Source organism: Xylocopa sonorina, unplaced genomic scaffold, assembly GCF_050948175.1.
Source record: "Xylocopa sonorina isolate GNS202 unplaced genomic scaffold, iyXylSono1_principal scaffold0027, whole genome shotgun sequence".
NCBI lineage: Eukaryota > Metazoa > Arthropoda > Insecta > Hymenoptera > Apidae > Xylocopa > Xylocopa sonorina.
This window is the reverse complement of record NW_027490098.1, coordinates 752,867-771,407: the sequence shown is the minus strand read 5'-3', so window position 1 is coordinate 771,407 and position 18,541 is coordinate 752,867.

Below are 18,541 nucleotides of genomic sequence, written 5' to 3'. Positions count from 1 at the left end.
CATGATTTGCGAAGTGTTATGTATTCCTCGTCTACACTTCAAATGAATGTGAATGCGATACTTCCTCAGTTGGAAATAGCGTTTGCAGATATCTACGTGTCGTAGCAATAGCTTTCTAATGCTTCTTAAAACGCGATATCGAATCTCATTTCTATGTTTCATGGTATAGATATAATATGATTTGCGAAGTATCATGTATTCCTCGTCTACACTTCAAATGAATGTAAATGCGACACTTCCTTGCAAGGAAATAGCGTCTGCAGATGTCTAGGTATCGTAGCAATAGAGTTCTAATGCTTCTTAAAACGCGATATCGCATCTCATTTCTATGTTTCATGGTAAGATATAATATGATTTGCGAAGTTTTATGTATTCCTCGTCTACACTTCAAATGAATGTAAATGCGACACTTCTTTGCTAGGAAATAGCGTTTGCAGATATCTACGTATCGTAGCAATAGCTTTCTAATGCTTCTTAAAACGCGATATCGCATCTCATTTCTATGTTTCATGGTAAGATATAATATGATTTGCGAAGTAGCATGTATTCCTCGCCTACACTTCAAATGAATGTAAATGCGACACTTCCTTGCTAGGAAATAGCGTCTGCCGATGTCTAGGTATCGTAGCAATAGAGTTCTAATGCTACTTAAAACGCGATATTGCATCTCATTTCTATGCTTCATGGTAAGATATAATATGATTGGCGAAGTGTTATGTATTCCTCGTCTACGATTCAAATGAATGTAAATGCGACACTTCCTTGCAAGGAAATAGCGTTTGCAGATGTCTACGTATCGTAGCAATAGAGTTCTTGTGCTTCTTAAAACGCGATATCGCAACTCATTTCTATGTTTCATGGTAAGATATAATATGATTTGCGAAGTGTTATGTATTCTTCGCCTACACTTCAAATGAATGTAAATGCGACACATCCTTGCAAGGAAATAGCGATTGCAGATGTCTACGTATCGTAGCAATAGAGTTCATATGATTCTTAAAACGCGATATCTCATCTCATTTCTATGTTTCATGGTAAGATATAACATGATTTGCGAAGTGTTATGTATTCCTCGTCTACACTTCAAATGAATGTGAATGCGATACTTCCTCAGTTGGAAATAGCGTTTGCAGATATCTACGTGTCGTAGCAATAGCTTTCTAATGCTTCTTAAAACGCGATATCGAATCTCATTTCTATGTTTCATGGTATAGATATAATATGATTTGCGAAGTATCATGTATTCCTCGTCTACACTTCAAATGAATGTAAATGCGACACTTCCTTGCTAGGAAATAGCGTCTGCAGATGTCTAGGTATCGTAGCAAGAGAGTTCAAATGCTTCTTAAAACGAGATATTGCATCTCATATCTATGTTTCATGATAAGATATAATATTCATTGCGAAGTGTTATGCATTCCTCGTCTACACTTCAAATGAATGTAAATGCGACACTTCCTTGCAAGGAAATAGCGATTGCAGATGTCTACGTATCGTAGCAATGGAGTTCAAATGTTTCTTAAAACGCGATATCGCATCTCATTTCTATGTTTCATGGTAAGATATAACATGATTTGCGAAGTGTTATGTATTCCTCGTCTACACTTCAAATGAATGTAAATGCGACACTTCCTTGCAAGGAAATAGCGTTTGCAGATGTCTACGTATCGTAGCAATAGAGTTCTAATGCTTCTTAAAACGCGATATCGCATCTCATTTCTATGTTTCATGGTAAGATATAATATGATTTGCGAAGTATCATGTATTCCTCGTCTACACTTCAAATGAATGTAAATACGACACTTCCTTGCTAGGAACTAGCGTCTGCCGATGTCTAGGAATCGTAGCAATAGAGTTCTAATGCTACTTAAAACGCGATATCGCATCTCATTTCTATGCTTCATGATAAGATATAATATGATTTGCGAAGTGTTATGTATTCCTCGTCTACGATTCAAATGAATGTAAATGCGACACTTCCTTGCAAGGAAATAGCGTTTGCAGATGTCTACGTACCGTAGCAATAGAGTTCTAATGCTTCTTAAAACGCGATATCGCATCTCATTTCTATGTTTCGTGGTAAGATATAATATGATTTGCGAAGTGTTATGTATTCCTCGCCTACACTTCAAATGAATGTAAATGCGACACTTCCTTGCAAGGAAATAGCGTCTGCAGATGTCTACGTATCGTAGCAATAGAGTTCATATGATTCTTAAAATGCGATATCGCATCTCATTTCTATGTTTCATGGTAAGATATAACATGATTTGCGAAGTGTTATGTATTCCTCGTCTACACTTCAAATGAATGTGAATGCGATACTTCCTCGCTAGGAAATAGCGTTTGCAGATGTCTACGTATCGTAGCAATAGAGTTCTTATGATTCTTAAAACGCTATATTGCATCTCATTTCTACGTTTCGTGGTAAGATATAATATGATTTGCGAAGTGTCATGTATTCCTCGTCTACACTTCAAATGAATGTGAATGCGACACATCCTCGCTAGGAAATAGCGTTTGCAGATGTCTACGTATCGTAGCAATAGTGTTCTAATGCTTCTTAAAACGCGATATCGCATCTCATTTCTATGTTTCATGATAAGATATAATATGATTTGCGAAGTGTTATGTATTCCTCGTCTACACTTCAAATTAATGTAAATGCGACACTTCTTTGCGAGGGAATAGCGTCTGCAAATGTCTACCTATCGTAGCAATAGTGTTCTAATGCTTCTCAAAACGCAATATCGCATCACATTTCTATGTTTCATTGTAAGATATAATATGATTTGCGAAGTGTTATGTATTCCTCGTCTACACTTCAAATGAATGTAAATGCGACACTTCCTTGCAAGGAAATAGCGATTGCAGATGTCTACGTATCGTAGCAATAGAGTTCAAATGATTCTTAAAACGCGATATCGCATCTCATTTCTATGTTTCATGGTAAGATATAACATGTTTTGCGAAGTGTTATGTATTCCTCGTCTACACATCAAATGAATGTGAATGCGATACTTCCTCGCTAGGAAATAGCGTTTGCAGATGTCTACGTATCGTAGCAATAGCTTTCTAATGCTTCTTAAAACGAGATATTGCATCTCATATCTATGTCTGATGATAAGATATAATATTCATTGCGAAGTGTCATGTATTCCTCTTCTACACTTCAAACGAATGTAAATGCGACACTTCCTTGCTAGGAAATAGCGTCTGGAGATGTCTACCTATCGTAGCAATAGAGTTCTAATGCTTCTTAAAACACGATGTCGCATCTCATTTCTATGTTTCATGGTAAGATATAATATGATTTGCGAAGTGTCATGTATTCCTCGTCTACACTTCAAACGAATGTAAATGCGACACTTCCTTGCTAGGAAATAGCGTCTGCAGATGTCTACCTATCGTAGCAATAGAGTTCTAATGCTTCTTAAAACACGATGTCGCATCTCATTTCTATGTTTCATGGTAAGATATAATATGATTTGCGAAGTGTCATGTATTCCTCGTCTACACTTCAAACGAATGTAAATGCGACACTTCCTTGCTAGGAAATAGCGTCTGCAGATGTCTACGTATCGAAGCAATAGTGTTCAAATGCTTCCTAAAACGAGATATTGCATCGCATATCTATGTTTCATGATAAGATATAATATTCATTGCGAAGTGTTATGCATTCCTCGTCTACGATTCAAATGGATGTAAATGCGACACTTCCTTCCTAGGAAATAGCGTTTGCAGATGTCTACGTATCGAAGCAATAGAGTTCAAATGCTTCTTAAAACAAGATATCGCATCTCAATTCTATATTTCATGATAAGATGTAATATTCATTGCGAAGTGTTATGTATTCCTCGTCTACACTTCAAATGAATGTAAATGCGACACTTCCTTGCTAGGAAATAGCGTCTGCAGATGTCTACGTATCGTAGCAATAGAGTTCTAATGCTTGTTAAAACGCGATATCGCATCTCATTTGTATGTTTCATGGTTAGATATAATATGATTTGCGAAGTGTTATGTATTCCTCGTCTACACTTCAAATGAATGTAAATGCGACACTTCCTTGCTGGGAAATAGCGTCTGCAGATGTCTAGGTATCGTAGCAATAGAGTTCTAATGCTTCTTAAAACGCGATATCGCATCTCATTTCTATGTTTCATGGTAAGGTATAATATGATTTGCGAAGTGTTATGTATTCCTCGTCTACACTTCAAATGAATGTGAATGCGACACTTCCTCGCTAGGAAATAGCGTCTGCAGATGTCTAGGTATCGTAGCAATAGAGTTCTTATAATTCCTAAAACGCGATTTCGCATCTCATTTCTATGTTTCATGGTAAGATATAATATGATTTGCGAAGTATCATGTATTCCTCGTCTACACTTCAAATGATCGTAAATGCGACACTTCCTTGCTAGGATATAGCGTCTGCAGATGTCTAGGTATCGTAGCAATAGAGTTCTAATGATTCTTAAAACGCGATATCGCATCTCATTTCTATGTTTCATGATAAGATATAATATGATTTGCGAAGTGTTATGTATTCCTCGTCTACACTTCAAATGAATGTAAATGCGACACTACCTTACAAGGAAATAGCGATTGCAGATGTCTACCTATCGTAGCAATAGAGTTCTAATGCTTCTTAAAACGCGATATCGCATCTCATTTCTATGTTTCATGGTAAGATATAATATGATTTGCGAAGTGTTATGTATTCCTCGTCTACACTTCAAATGAATGTAAATGCGACACTTCCTCGCTGGGAAATAGCGTCTGCAGATGTCTAGGTATCGTAGCAATAGAGTTCTAATGCTTCTTAAAACGCGATATCGCATCTCATTTCTATGTTTCATGGTAAGATGTAATATGATTTGCGAAGTGTTATGTATTCCTCGTCTACACTTCAAATGAATGTAAATGCGATGCTTCCTTGCAAGGAAATAGCGTTTGCAAATGTCTACGTATCGAAGCAATAGAGTTCAAATGCTTCTTAAAACGAGATACTGCATCTCATATCTATGTTTCATGATAAGATATAATATTCATTGCGAAGTGCTGTGCATTCCTCGCCTACGATTCAAGTGAATGTAAATGCGACACTTCCTTGCAAGGAAATAGCGTTTGCAGATGTCTACGTATCGTAGCAATAGTGTTCTTATGATTCATAAAAAGCGATATCGCATCTCATTTCTATGTTTCATGGTAAGGTATAATATGATTTGCGAAGTGTTATGTATTCCTCGTCTAAACTTCAAATGAATGTGAATGCGACACTTCCTCGCTAGGAAATAGCGTCTGCAGATGTCTAGGTATCGTAGCAATAGAGTTCCAATGCTTCTTAAAACGAGATATTGCATCTAATATCTATGTTTCATGATAAGATATAATATTCATTGCGAAGTGTTATGCATTCCTCGTCTACGATTCAAATGAAAGTAAATGCGACACTTCCTTGCAAGGAAATAGCGTTTGCAGATGTCTACGTATCGTAGCAATAGAGTTCTAATGCTTGTTAAAACGCGATATCGCATCTCATTTGTATGTTTCATGGTTAGATATAATATGATTTGCGAAGTGTTATGTATTCCTCGTCTACACTTCAAATGAATGTAAATGCGACACTTCCTTGCTGGGAAATAGCGTCTGCAGATGTCTAGGTATCGTAGCAATAGAGTTCTAATGCTTCTTAAAACGCGATATCGCATCTCATTTCTATGTTTCATGGTAAGATGTAATATGATTTGCGAAGTGTTATGTATTCCTCGTCTACACTTCAAATGAATGTAAATGCGATGCTTCCTTGCAAGGAAATAGCGTTTGCAAATATCTACGTATCGAAGCAATAGAGTTCAAATGCTTCTTAAAACGAGATACTGCATCTCATATCTATGTTTCATGATAAGATCTAATATTCATTGCGAAGTGCTATGCATTCCTCGCCTACGATTCAAATGAATGTAAATGCGACACTTCCTTGCAAGGAAATAGCGTTTGCAGATATCTACGTATCGTAGCAATAGAGTTCTTATGATTCTTAAAAAGCGATATCGCATCTCATTTCTATGTTTCATGGTAAGGTATAATATGATTTGCGAAGTGTTATGTATTCCTCGTCTACACTTCAAATGAATGTGAATGCGACACTTCCTCGCTAGGAAATAGCGTCTGCAGATGTCTAGGTATCGTAGCAATAGAGTTCCAGTGCTTCTTAAAACGAGATATTGCATCTAATATCTATGTTTCATGATAAGATGTAATATTCATTGCGAAGTGTTATGCATTCCTCGTCTACGATTCAAATGAAAGTAAATGCGACACTTCCTTGCAAGGAAATAGCGTTTGCAGATGTCTACGTATCGTAGCAATAGAGTTCTTATAATTCTTAAAACGCGATTTCGCATCTCATTTCTATGTTTCATGGTAAGATATAATATGATTTGCGAAGTGTTATGCATTCCTCGTCTACGATTCAAATGAACGTAAATGCGACACTTCCTTCCAAGGAAATAGCGTTTGCAGATGTCTACGTATCGTAACAATAGAGTTCTTATGATACTTAAAACGCGATATCGCATCTCATTTCTATGATTCATGGTAAGATATAATATGATTTGCGAAGTATCATGTATTCCTCGTCTACACTTCAAATGAATGTAAATGCGACACTTCCTCGCTAGGAAATAGCGTTTGCAGTTGTCTACGTATCGTAGCAATAGATTTCTAATGCTTCTTAAAACGCGACATCGCATCTCATTTCTATGTTTCATGGTAAGATATAATATGATTTGCGAAGTGTCATGTCTTCCTCGTCTGCACTTCAAATGAATGTAAATGCGACACTTCCTTGCTGGGAAATAGCGTCTGCAGATGTCTAGGTATCGTAGCAATAGAGTTCTAATGCTTCTTAAAACGCGATATCGCATCTCATTTCTATGTTTCATGGTAAGATGTAATATGATTTGCGAAGTGCTATGTATTCCTCGTCTACACTTCAAATGAATGTAAATGCGATGCTTCCTTGCAAGGAAATAGCGTTTGCAAATGTCTACGTATCGAAGCAATAGAGTTCAAATGCTTCTTAAAACGAGATACTGCATCTCATATCTATGTTTCATGATAAGATATAATATTCATTGCGAAGTGCTGCGCATTCCTCGCCTACGATTCAAATGAATGTAAATGCGACACTTCCTTCCTAGGAAATAGCGTTTGCAGATGTCTACGTATCGTAGCAATAGTGTTCTTATGATTCTTAAAAAGCGATATCGCATCTCATTTCTATGTTTCATGGTAAGGTATAATATGATTTGCGAAGTGTTATGTATTCCTCGTCTACACTTCAAATGAATGTGAATGCGACACTTCCTCGCTAGGAAATAGCGTCTGCAGATGTCTAGGTATCGTAGCAATAGAGTTCCAATGCTTCTTAAAACGAGATATTGCATCTAATATCTATGTTTCATGATAAGATATAATATTCATTGCGAAGTGTTATGCATTCCTCGACTACGATTCAAATGAAAGTAAATGCGACACTTCCTTGCAAGGAAATAGCGTTTGCAGATGTCTACGTATTATAGCAATAGAGTTCTTATAATTCTTAAAACGCGATTTCGCATCTCATTTCTATGTTTCATGGTAAGATATAATATGATTTGCGAAGTATCATGTATTCCTCGTCTACACTTCAAATGATCGTAAATGCGACACTTCCTTGCTAGGATATAGCGTCTGCAGATGTCTAGGTATCGTAGCAATAGAGTTCTAATGATTCTTAAAACGCGATATCGCATCTCATTTCTATGTTTCATGATAAGATATAATATGATTTGCGAAGTGTTATGTATTCCTCGTCTACACTTCAAATGAATGTAAATGCGACACTACCTTACAAGGAAATAGCGATTGCAGATGTCTACCTATCGTAGCAATAGAGTTCTAATGCTTCTTAAAACGCGATATCGCATCTCATTTCTATGTTTCATGGTAAGATGTAATATGATTTGCGAAGTGTTATGTATTCCTCGTCTACACTTCAAATGAATGTAAATGCGATGCTTCCTTGCAAGGAAATAGCGTTTGCAAATGTCTACGTATCGAAGCAATAGAGTTCAAATGCTTCTTTAAACGAGATACTGCATCTCATATCTATGTTTCATGATAAGATATAATATTCATTGCGAAGTGCTGTGCATTCCTCGCCTACGATTCAAGTGAATGTAAATGCGACACTTCCTTGCAAGGAAATAGCGTTTGCAGATGTCTACGTATCGTAGCAATAGTGTTCTTATGATTCATAAAAAGCGATATCGCATCTCATTTCTATGTTTCATGGTAAGGTATAATATGATTTGCGAAGTGTTATGTATTCCTCGTCTAAACTTCAAATGAATGTGAATGCGACACTTCCTCGCTAGGAAATAGCGTCTGCAGATGTCTAGGTATCGTAGCAATAGAGTTCCAATGCTTCTTAAAACGAGATATTGCATCTAATATCTATGTTTCATGATAAGATATAATATTCATTGCGAAGTGTTATGCATTCCTCGTCTACGATTCAAATGAAAGTAAATGCGACACTTCCTTGCAAGGAAATAGCGTTTGCAGATGTCTACGTATCGTAGCAATAGAGTTCTAATGCTTGTTAAAACGCGATATCGCATCTCATTTGTATGTTTCATGGTTAGATATAATATGATTTGCGAAGTGTTATGTATTCCTCGTCTACACTTCAAATGAATGTAAATGCGACACTTCCTTGCTGGGAAATAGCGTCTGCAGATGTCTAGGTATCGTAGCAATAGAGTTCTAATGCTTCTTAAAACGCGATATCGCATCTCATTTCTATGTTTCATGGTAAGATGTAATATGATTTGCGAAGTGTTATGTATTCCTCGTCTACACTTCAAATGAATGTAAATGCGATGCTTCCTTGCAAGGAAATAGCGTTTGCAAATGTCTACGTATCGAAGCAATAGAGTTCAAATGCTTCTTAAAACGAGATACTGCATCTCATATCTATGTTTCATGATAAGATATAATATTCATTGCGAAGTGCTGTGCATTCCTCGCCTACGATTCAAGTGAATGTAAATGCGACACTTCCTTGCAAGGAAATAGCGTTTGCAGATGTCTACGTATCGTAGCAATAGTGTTCTTATGATTCATAAAAAGCGATATCGCATCTCATTTCTATGTTTCATGGTAAGGTATAATATGATTTGCGAAGTGTTATGTATTCCTCGTCTAAACTTCAAATGAATGTGAATGCGACACTTCCTCGCTAGGAAATAGCGTCTGCAGATGTCTAGGTATCGTAGCAATAGAGTTCCAATGCTTCTTAAAACGAGATATTGCATCTAATATCTATGTTTCATGATAAGATATAATATTCATTGCGAAGTGTTATGCATTCCTCGTCTACGATTCAAATGAAAGTAAATGCGACACTTCCTTGCAAGGAAATAGCGTTTGCAGATGTCTACGTATCGTAGCAATAGAGTTCTAATGCTTGTTAAAACGCGATATCGCATCTCATTTGTATGTTTCATGGTTAGATATAATATGATTTGCGAAGTGTTATGTATTCCTCGTCTACACTTCAAATGAATGTAAATGCGACACTTCCTTGCTGGAAATAGCGTCTGCAGATGTCTAGGTATCGTAGCAATAGAGTTCTAATGCTTCTTAAAACGCGATATCGCATCTCATTTCTATGTTTCATGGTAAAGATGTAATATGATTTGCGAAGTGTTATGTATTCCTCGTCTACACTTCAAATGAATGTAAATGCGATGCTTCCTTGCAAGGAAATAGCGTTGCAAATATCTACGTATCGAAGCAATAGAGTTCAAATGCTTCTTAAAACGAGATACTGCATCTCATATCTATGTTTCATGATAAGATCTAATATTCATTGCGAAGTGCTATGCATTCCTCGCCTACGATTCAAATGAATGTAAATGCGACACTTCCTTGCAAGGAAATAGCGTTTGCAGATATCTACGTATCGTAGCAATAGAGTTCTTATGATTCTTAAAAAGCGATATCGCATCTCATTTCTATGTTTCATGGTAAGGTATAATATGATTTGCGAAGTGTTATGTATTCCTCGTCTACACTTCAAATGAATGTGAATGCGACACTTCCTCGCTAGGAAATAGCGTCTGCAGATGTCTAGGTATCGTAGCAATAGAGTTCCAGTGCTTCTTAAAACGAGATATTGCATCTAATATCTATGTTTCATGATAAGATGTAATATTCATTGCGAAGTGTTATGCATTCCTCGTCTACGATTCAAATGAAAGTAAATGCGACACTTCCTTGCAAGGAAATAGCGTTTGCAGATGTCTACGTATCGTAGCAATAGAGTTCTTATAATTCTTAAAACGCGATTTCGCATCTCATTTCTATGTTTCATGGTAAGATATAATATGATTTGCGAAGTGTTATGCATTCCTCGTCTACGATTCAAATGAACGTAAATGCGACACTTCCTTCCAAGGAAATAGCGTTTGCAGATGTCTACGTATCGTAACAATAGAGTTCTTATGATACTTAAAACGCGATATCGCATCTCATTTCTATGATTCATGGTAAGATATAATATGATTTGCGAAGTATCATGTATTCCTCGTCTACACTTCAAATGAATGTAAATGCGACACTTCCTCGCTAGGAAATAGCGTTTGCAGTTGTCTACGTATCGTAGCAATAGATTTCTAATGCTTCTTAAAACGCGACATCGCATCTCATTTCTATGTTTCATGGTAAGATATAATATGATTTGCGAAGTGTCATGTCTTCCTCGTCTGCACTTCAAATGAATGTAAATGCGACACTTCCTTGCTGGGAAATAGCGTCTGCAGATGTCTAGGTATCGTAGCAATAGAGTTCTAATGCTTCTTAAAACGCGATATCGCATCTCATTTCTATGTTTCATGGTAAGATGTAATATGATTTGCGAAGTGTTATGTATTCCTCGTCTACACTTCAAATGAATGTAAATGCGATGCTTCCTTGCAAGGAAATAGCGTTTGCAAATGTCTACGTATCGAAGCAATAGAGTTCAAATGCTTCTTAAAACGAGATACTGCATCTCATATCTATGTTTCATGATAAGATATAATATTCATTGCGAAGTGCTGCGCATTCCTCGCCTACGATTCAAATGAATGTAAATGCGACACTTCCTTCCTAGGAAATAGCGTTTGCAGATGTCTACGTATCGTAGCAATAGTGTTCTTATGATTCTTAAAAAGCGATATCGCATCTCATTTCTATGTTTCATGGTAAGGTATAATATGATTTGCGAAGTGTTATGTATTCCTCGTCTACACTTCAAATGAATGTGAATGCGACACTTCCTCGCTAGGAAATAGCGTCTGCAGATGTCTAGGTATCGTAGCAATAGAGTTCCAATGCTTCTTAAAACGAGATATTGCATCTAATATCTATGTTTCATGATAAGATATAATATTCATTGCGAAGTGTTATGCATTCCTCGACTACGATTCAAATGAAAGTAAATGCGACACTTCCTTGCAAGGAAATAGCGTTTGCAGATGTCTACGTATCATAGCAATAGAGTTCTTATAATTCTTAAAACGCGATTTCGCATCTCATTTCTATGTTTCATGGTAAGATATAATATGATTTGCGAAGTATCATGTATTCCTCGTCTACACTTCAAATGATCGTAAATGCGACACTTCCTTGCTAGGATATAGCGTCTGCAGATGTCTAGGTATCGTAGCAATAGAGTTCTAATGATTCTTAAAACGCGATATCGCATCTCATTTCTATGTTTCATGATAAGATATAATATGATTTGCGAAGTGTTATGTATTCCTCGTCTACACTTCAAATGAATGTAAATGCGACACTACCTTACAAGGAAATAGCGATTGCAGATGTCTACCTATCGTAGCAATAGAGTTCTAATGCTTCTTAAAACGCGATATCGCATCTCATTTCTATGTTTCATGGTAAGATGTAATATGATTTGCGAAGTGTTATGTATTCCTCGTCTACACTTCAAATGAATGTAAATGCGATGCTTCCTTGCAAGGAAATAGCGTTTGCAAATGTCTACGTATCGAAGCAATAGAGTTCAAATGCTTCTTTAAACGAGATACTGCATCTCATATCTATGTTTCATGATAAGATATAATATTCATTGCGAAGTGCTGTGCATTCCTCGCCTACGATTCAAGTGAATGTAAATGCGACACTTCCTTGCAAGGAAATAGCGTTTGCAGATGTCTACGTATCGTAGCAATAGTGTTCTTATGATTCATAAAAAGCGATATCGCATCTCATTTCTATGTTTCATGGTAAGGTATAATATGATTTGCGAAGTGTTATGTATTCCTCGTCTAAACTTCAAATGAATGTGAATGCGACACTTCCTCGCTAGGAAATAGCGTCTGCAGATGTCTAGGTATCGTAGCAATAGAGTTCCAATGCTTCTTAAAACGAGATATTGCATCTAATATCTATGTTTCATGATAAGATATAATATTCATTGCGAAGTGTTATGCATTCCTCGTCTACGATTCAAATGAAAGTAAATGCGACACTTCCTTGCAAGGAAATAGCGTTTGCAGATGTCTACGTATCGTAGCAATAGAGTTCTAATGCTTGTTAAAACGCGATATCGCATCTCATTTGTATGTTTCATGGTTAGATATAATATGATTTGCGAAGTGTTATGTATTCCTCGTCTACACTTCAAATGAATGTAAATGCGACACTTCCTTGCTGGGAAATAGCGTCTGCAGATGTCTAGGTATCGTAGCAATAGAGTTCTAATGCTTCTTAAAACGCGATATCGCATCTCATTTCTATGTTTCATGGTAAGATGTAATATGATTTGCGAAGTGTTATGTATTCCTCGTCTACACTTCAAGTGAATGTAAATGCGATGCTTCCTTGCAAGGAAATAGCGTTTGCAAATATCTACGTATCGAAGCAATAGAGTTCAAATGCTTCTTAAAACGAGATACTGCATCTCATACCTATGTTTCATGTTAAGATATAATATTCATTGCGAAGTGCTATGCATTCCTCGCCTACGATTCAAATGAATGTAAATGCGACACTTCCTTGCAAGGAAATAGCGTTTGCAGATGTCTACGTATCGTAGCAATAGTGTTCTTATGATTCATAAAAAGCGATATCGCATCTCATTTCTATGTTTCATGGTAAGGTATAATATGATTTGCGAATTGTTATGTATTCCTCGTCTACAATTCAAATGAATGTGAATGCGACACTTCCTCGCTAGGAAATAGCGTCTGCAGATGTCTAGGTATCGTAGCAATAGAGTTCCAATGCTTCTTAAAACGGGATATTGCATCTAATATATATGTTTCATGATAAGATATAATATTCATTGCGAAGTGTTATGCATTCCTCGTCTACGATTCAAATGAAAGTAAATGCGACACTTCCTTGCAAGGAAATAGCGTTTGCAGATGTCCACGTATCGTAGCAATAGAGTTCTTATAATTCTTAAAACGCGATTTCGCATCTCATTTCTATGTTTCATGGTAAGATATAATATGATTTGCGAAGTATCATGTATTCCTCGTCTACACTTCAAATGAACGTAAATGCGACACTTCCTTGCTAGGATATAGCGTCTGCAGATGTCTAGGTATCGTAGCAATAGAGTTCGAATGATTCTTAAAACGCGATATCGCATCTCATTTCTATGTTTCATGATAAGATATAATATGATTTGCGAAGTATCATGTATTCCTCGTCTACACTTCAAATGAATGTAAATGCGACACTTCCTCGCTAGGAAATAGCGTTTGCAGTTGTCTACGTATCGTAGCAATAGATTTCTAATGCTTCTTAAAACGCGACATCGCATCTCATTTCTACGTTTCATGGTAAGATATAATATGATTTGCGAAGTGTCATGTCTTCCTCGTCTGCACTTCAAATGAATGTAAATGCGACACTTCCTTGCTGGGAAATAGCGTCTGCAGATGTCTAGGTATCGTAGCAATAGAGTTCTAATGCTTCTTAAAACGCGATATCGCATCTCATTTCTATGTTTCATGGTAAGATGTAATATGATTTGCGAAGTGTTATGTATTCCTCGTCTACACTTCAAATGAGTGTAAATGCGATGCTTCCTTGCAAGGAAATAGCGTTTGCAAATGTCTACGTATCGAAGCAATAGAGTTCAAATGCTTCTTAAAACGAGATACTGCATCTCATATCTATGTTTCATGATAAGATATAATATTCATTGCGAAGTGCTGCGCATTCCTCGCCTACGATTCAAATGAATGTAAATGCGACACTTCCTTCCTAGGAAATAGCGTTTGCAGATGTCTACGTATCGTAGCAATAGTGTTCTTATGATTCTTAAAAAGCGATATCGCATCTCATTTCTATGTTTCATGGTAAGGTATAATATGATTTGCGAAGTGTTATGTATTCCTCGTCTACACTTCAAATGAATGTGAATGCGATACTTCCTCGCTAGGAAATAGCGTCTGCAGATGTCTAGGTATCGTAGCAATAGAGTTCCAATGCTTCTTAAAACGAGATATTGCATCTAATATCTATGTTTCATGATAAGATATAATATTCATTGCGAAGTGTTATGCATTCCTCGACTACGATTCAAATGAAAGTAAATGCGACACTTCCTTGCAAGGAAATAGCGTTTGCAGATGTCTACGTATCATAGCAATAGAGTTCTTATAATTCTTAAAACGCGATTTCGCATCTCATTTCTATGTTTCATGGTAAGATATAATATGATTTGCGAAGTATCATGTATTCCTCGTCTACACTTCAAATGATCGTAAATGCGACACTTCCTTGCTAGGATATAGCGTCTGCAGATGTCTTGGTATCGTAGCAATAGAGTTCTAATGATTCTTAAAACGCGATATCGCATCTCATTTCTATGTTTCATGATAAGATATAATATGATTTGCGAAGTGTTATGTATTCCTCGTCTACACTTCAAATGAATGTAAATGCGACACTACCTTACAAGGAAATAGCGATTGCAGATGTCTACCTATCGTAGCAATAGGGTTCTAATGCTTCTTAAAACGCGATATCGCATCTCATTTCTATATTTCATGGTAAGATGTAATATGATTTGCGAAGTGTTATGTATTCCTCGTCTACACTTCAAATGAATGTAAATGCGATGCTTCCTTGCAAGGAAATAGCGTTTGCAAATGTCTACGTATCGAAGCAATAGAGTTCAAATGCTTCTTAAAACGAGATACTGCATCTCATATCTATGTTTCATGATAAGATATAATATTCATTGCGAAGTGCTGTGCATTCCTCGCCTACGATTCAAGTGAATGTAAATGCGACACTTCCTTGCAAGGAAATAGCGTTTGCAGATGTCTACGTATCGTAGCAATAGTGTTCTTATGATTCATAAAAAGCGATATCGCATCTCATTTCTATGTTTCATGGTAAGGTATAATATGATTTGCGAAGTGTTATGTATTCCTCGTCTAAACTTCAAATGAATGTGAATGCGACACTTCCTCGCTAGGAAATAGCGTCTGCAGATGTCTAGGTATCGTAGCAATAGAGTTCCAATGCTTCTTAAAACGAGATATTGCATCTAATATCTATGTTTCATGATAAGATATAATATTCATTGCGAAGTGTTATGCATTCCTCGTCTACGATTCAAATGAAAGTAAATGCGACACTTCCTTGCAAGGAAATAGCGTTTGCAGATGTCTACGTATCGTAGCAATAGAGTTCTAATGCTTGTTAAAACGCGATATCGCATCTCATTTGTATGTTTCATGGTTAGATATAATATGATTTGCGAAGTGTTATGTATTCCTCGTCTACACTTCAAATGAATGTAAATGCGACACTTCCTTGCTGGGAAATAGCGTCTGCAGATGTCTAGGTATCGTAGCAATAGAGTTCTAATGCTTCTTAAAACGCGATATCGCATCTCATTTCTATGTTTCATGGTAAGATGTAATATGATTTGCGAAGTGTTATGTATTCCTCGTCTACACTTCAAATGAATGTAAATGCGATGCTTCCTTGCAAGGAAATAGCGTTTGCAAATATCTACGTATCGAAGCAATAGAGTTCAAATGCTTCTTAAAACGAGATACTGCATCTCATATCTATGTTTCATGTTAAGATATAATATTCATTGCGAAGTGCTATGCATTCCTCGCCTACGATTCAAATGAATGTAAATGCGACACTTCCTTGCAAGGAAATAGCGTTTGCAGATGGCTACGTATCGTAGCAATAGTGTTCTTATGATTCATAAAAAGCGATATCGCATCTCATTTCTATGTTTCATGGTAAGGTATAATATGATTTGCGAAGTGTTATGTATTCCTCGTCTACACTTCAAATGAATGTGAATGCGACACTTCCTCGCTAGGAAATAGCGTCTGCAGATGTCTAGGTATCGTAGCAATAGAGTTCCAATGCTTCTTAAAACGGGATATTGCATCTAATATATATGTTTCATGATAAGATATAATATTCATTGCGAAGTGTTATGCATTCCTCGTCTACGATTCAAATGAAAGTAAATGCGACACTTCCTTGCAAGGAAATAGCGTTTGCAGATGTCCACGTATCGTAGCAATAGAATTCTTATAATTCTTAAAACGCGATTTCGCATCTCATTTCTATGTTTCATGGTAAGATATAATATGATTTGCGAAGTATCATGTATTCCTCGTCTACACTTCAAATGAACGTAAATGCGACACTTCCTTGCTAGGATATAGCGTCTGCAGATGTCTAGGTATCGTAGCAATAGAGTTCGAATGATTCTTAAAACGCGATATCGCATCTCATTTCTATGTTTCATGATAAGATATAATATGATTTGCGAAGTGTTATGTATTCCTCGTCTACACTTCAAATGAATGTAAATGCGACACTTCCTTGCAAGGAAGTAGCGATTGCAGATGTCTACCTATCGTAGCAATAGAGTTCTAATGCTTCTTAAAACGCGATATCGCATCTCATTTCTATGTTTCATGGTAAGATATAATACGATTTGCGAAGTGTTATGTATTCCTCGTCTACACTTCAAATGAATGTAAATGCGACACTTCCTTGCAAGGAAATAGCGATTGCAGATGTCTACCTATCGTAGCAATAGAGTTCTAATGCTTCTTAAAACGCGATATCGCATCTCATTTGTATGTTTCATGGTAAGATATAATAAGATTTGCGAAGTATTATGTATTCCTCGTCTACACTTCAAATGAATGTAAATGCGACACTACCTTACAAGGAAATAGCGTTTGCAGATGTCTACGTATCGAAGCAATAGAGTTCGAATGCTTCTTAAAACGCGATATCGCATCTCATTTCTATGTTTCATGGTAAGATATAATATTCATTGCGAAGTGTTATGCATTCCTCGTCTACGATTCAAATGAAAGTAAATGCGACACTTCCTTGCAAGGAAACAGCGTTTGCAGATGTCTACGTAACGAAGCAACAGTGTTCAAATGCTTCTTAAAACGAGATATTGCATCATATCTATGTTTCATGATAAGATATAGTATTCATTGCGAAGTGTCACGTATTCCTCGTCTACACTTCAAATGAATGTAAATGCAACACTTCCTTGTTAGGAAATAGCGTCTGCAGATGTCTGGGTATCGTAGCAATAGAGTTCTAGTGCTTCTTAAAACGCGATATCGCATCTCATTTCTACGTTTCATGGTAAGATGTATTATGATTTGTGAAGTGTTATGCATTCCTCGTCTACGATTCAAATGAATGTAAATGCGACACTTCCTTGCAAGGAAATAGCGTTTGAATATGTCTACGTATCGTAGCAATAGGGTTCTTATGATTCTTAAAAAGCGATATCGCATCTCATTTCTATGTTTCATGGTAAGGTATAATATGATTTGCGAAGTGTTATGTATTCCTTGTCTACACTTCAAATGAATGTGAATGCGACACTTCCTCGCTAGGAAATAGCGTTTGCAGATGTCTACGTATCGTAGCAATAGCTTTCTAATGCTTCTTAAAACGCGATATCGCATCTCATTTCTATGTTTCATGGTAAGATATAACATGATTTGCGAAGTGTTATGTATACCTCGTGTGCACCTCAAATGAATGTAAATGCGACACTTCCTTGCAAGGAAATAGCGATTGCAGATGTCTACCTGTCGTAGCAATAGAGTTCTAATGCTTCTTAAAACGCGATATCGCATCTCATTTCTATGTTTCATGGTAAGATATAATATGATTTGCGAGGTATCATGTATTCCTCGTCTACACTTCAAATGAATGTAAATGCGACACTTCGTTGCAAGGAAATAGCGTTTGCAAAAGTCTACCTATCGTAGCAATAGTTTTCTAATGCTTCTTAAAACGCGATATCGCATCCCATTTCCATGCTTCATGGTAAGATATAATATAATTTGCGAAGTATCATGTATTCCTTGTCTACACTTCAAATGAATGTAAATGCGACACTTCCTTGCAAGGAAATAGCGTTTGCAGATGTCTACGT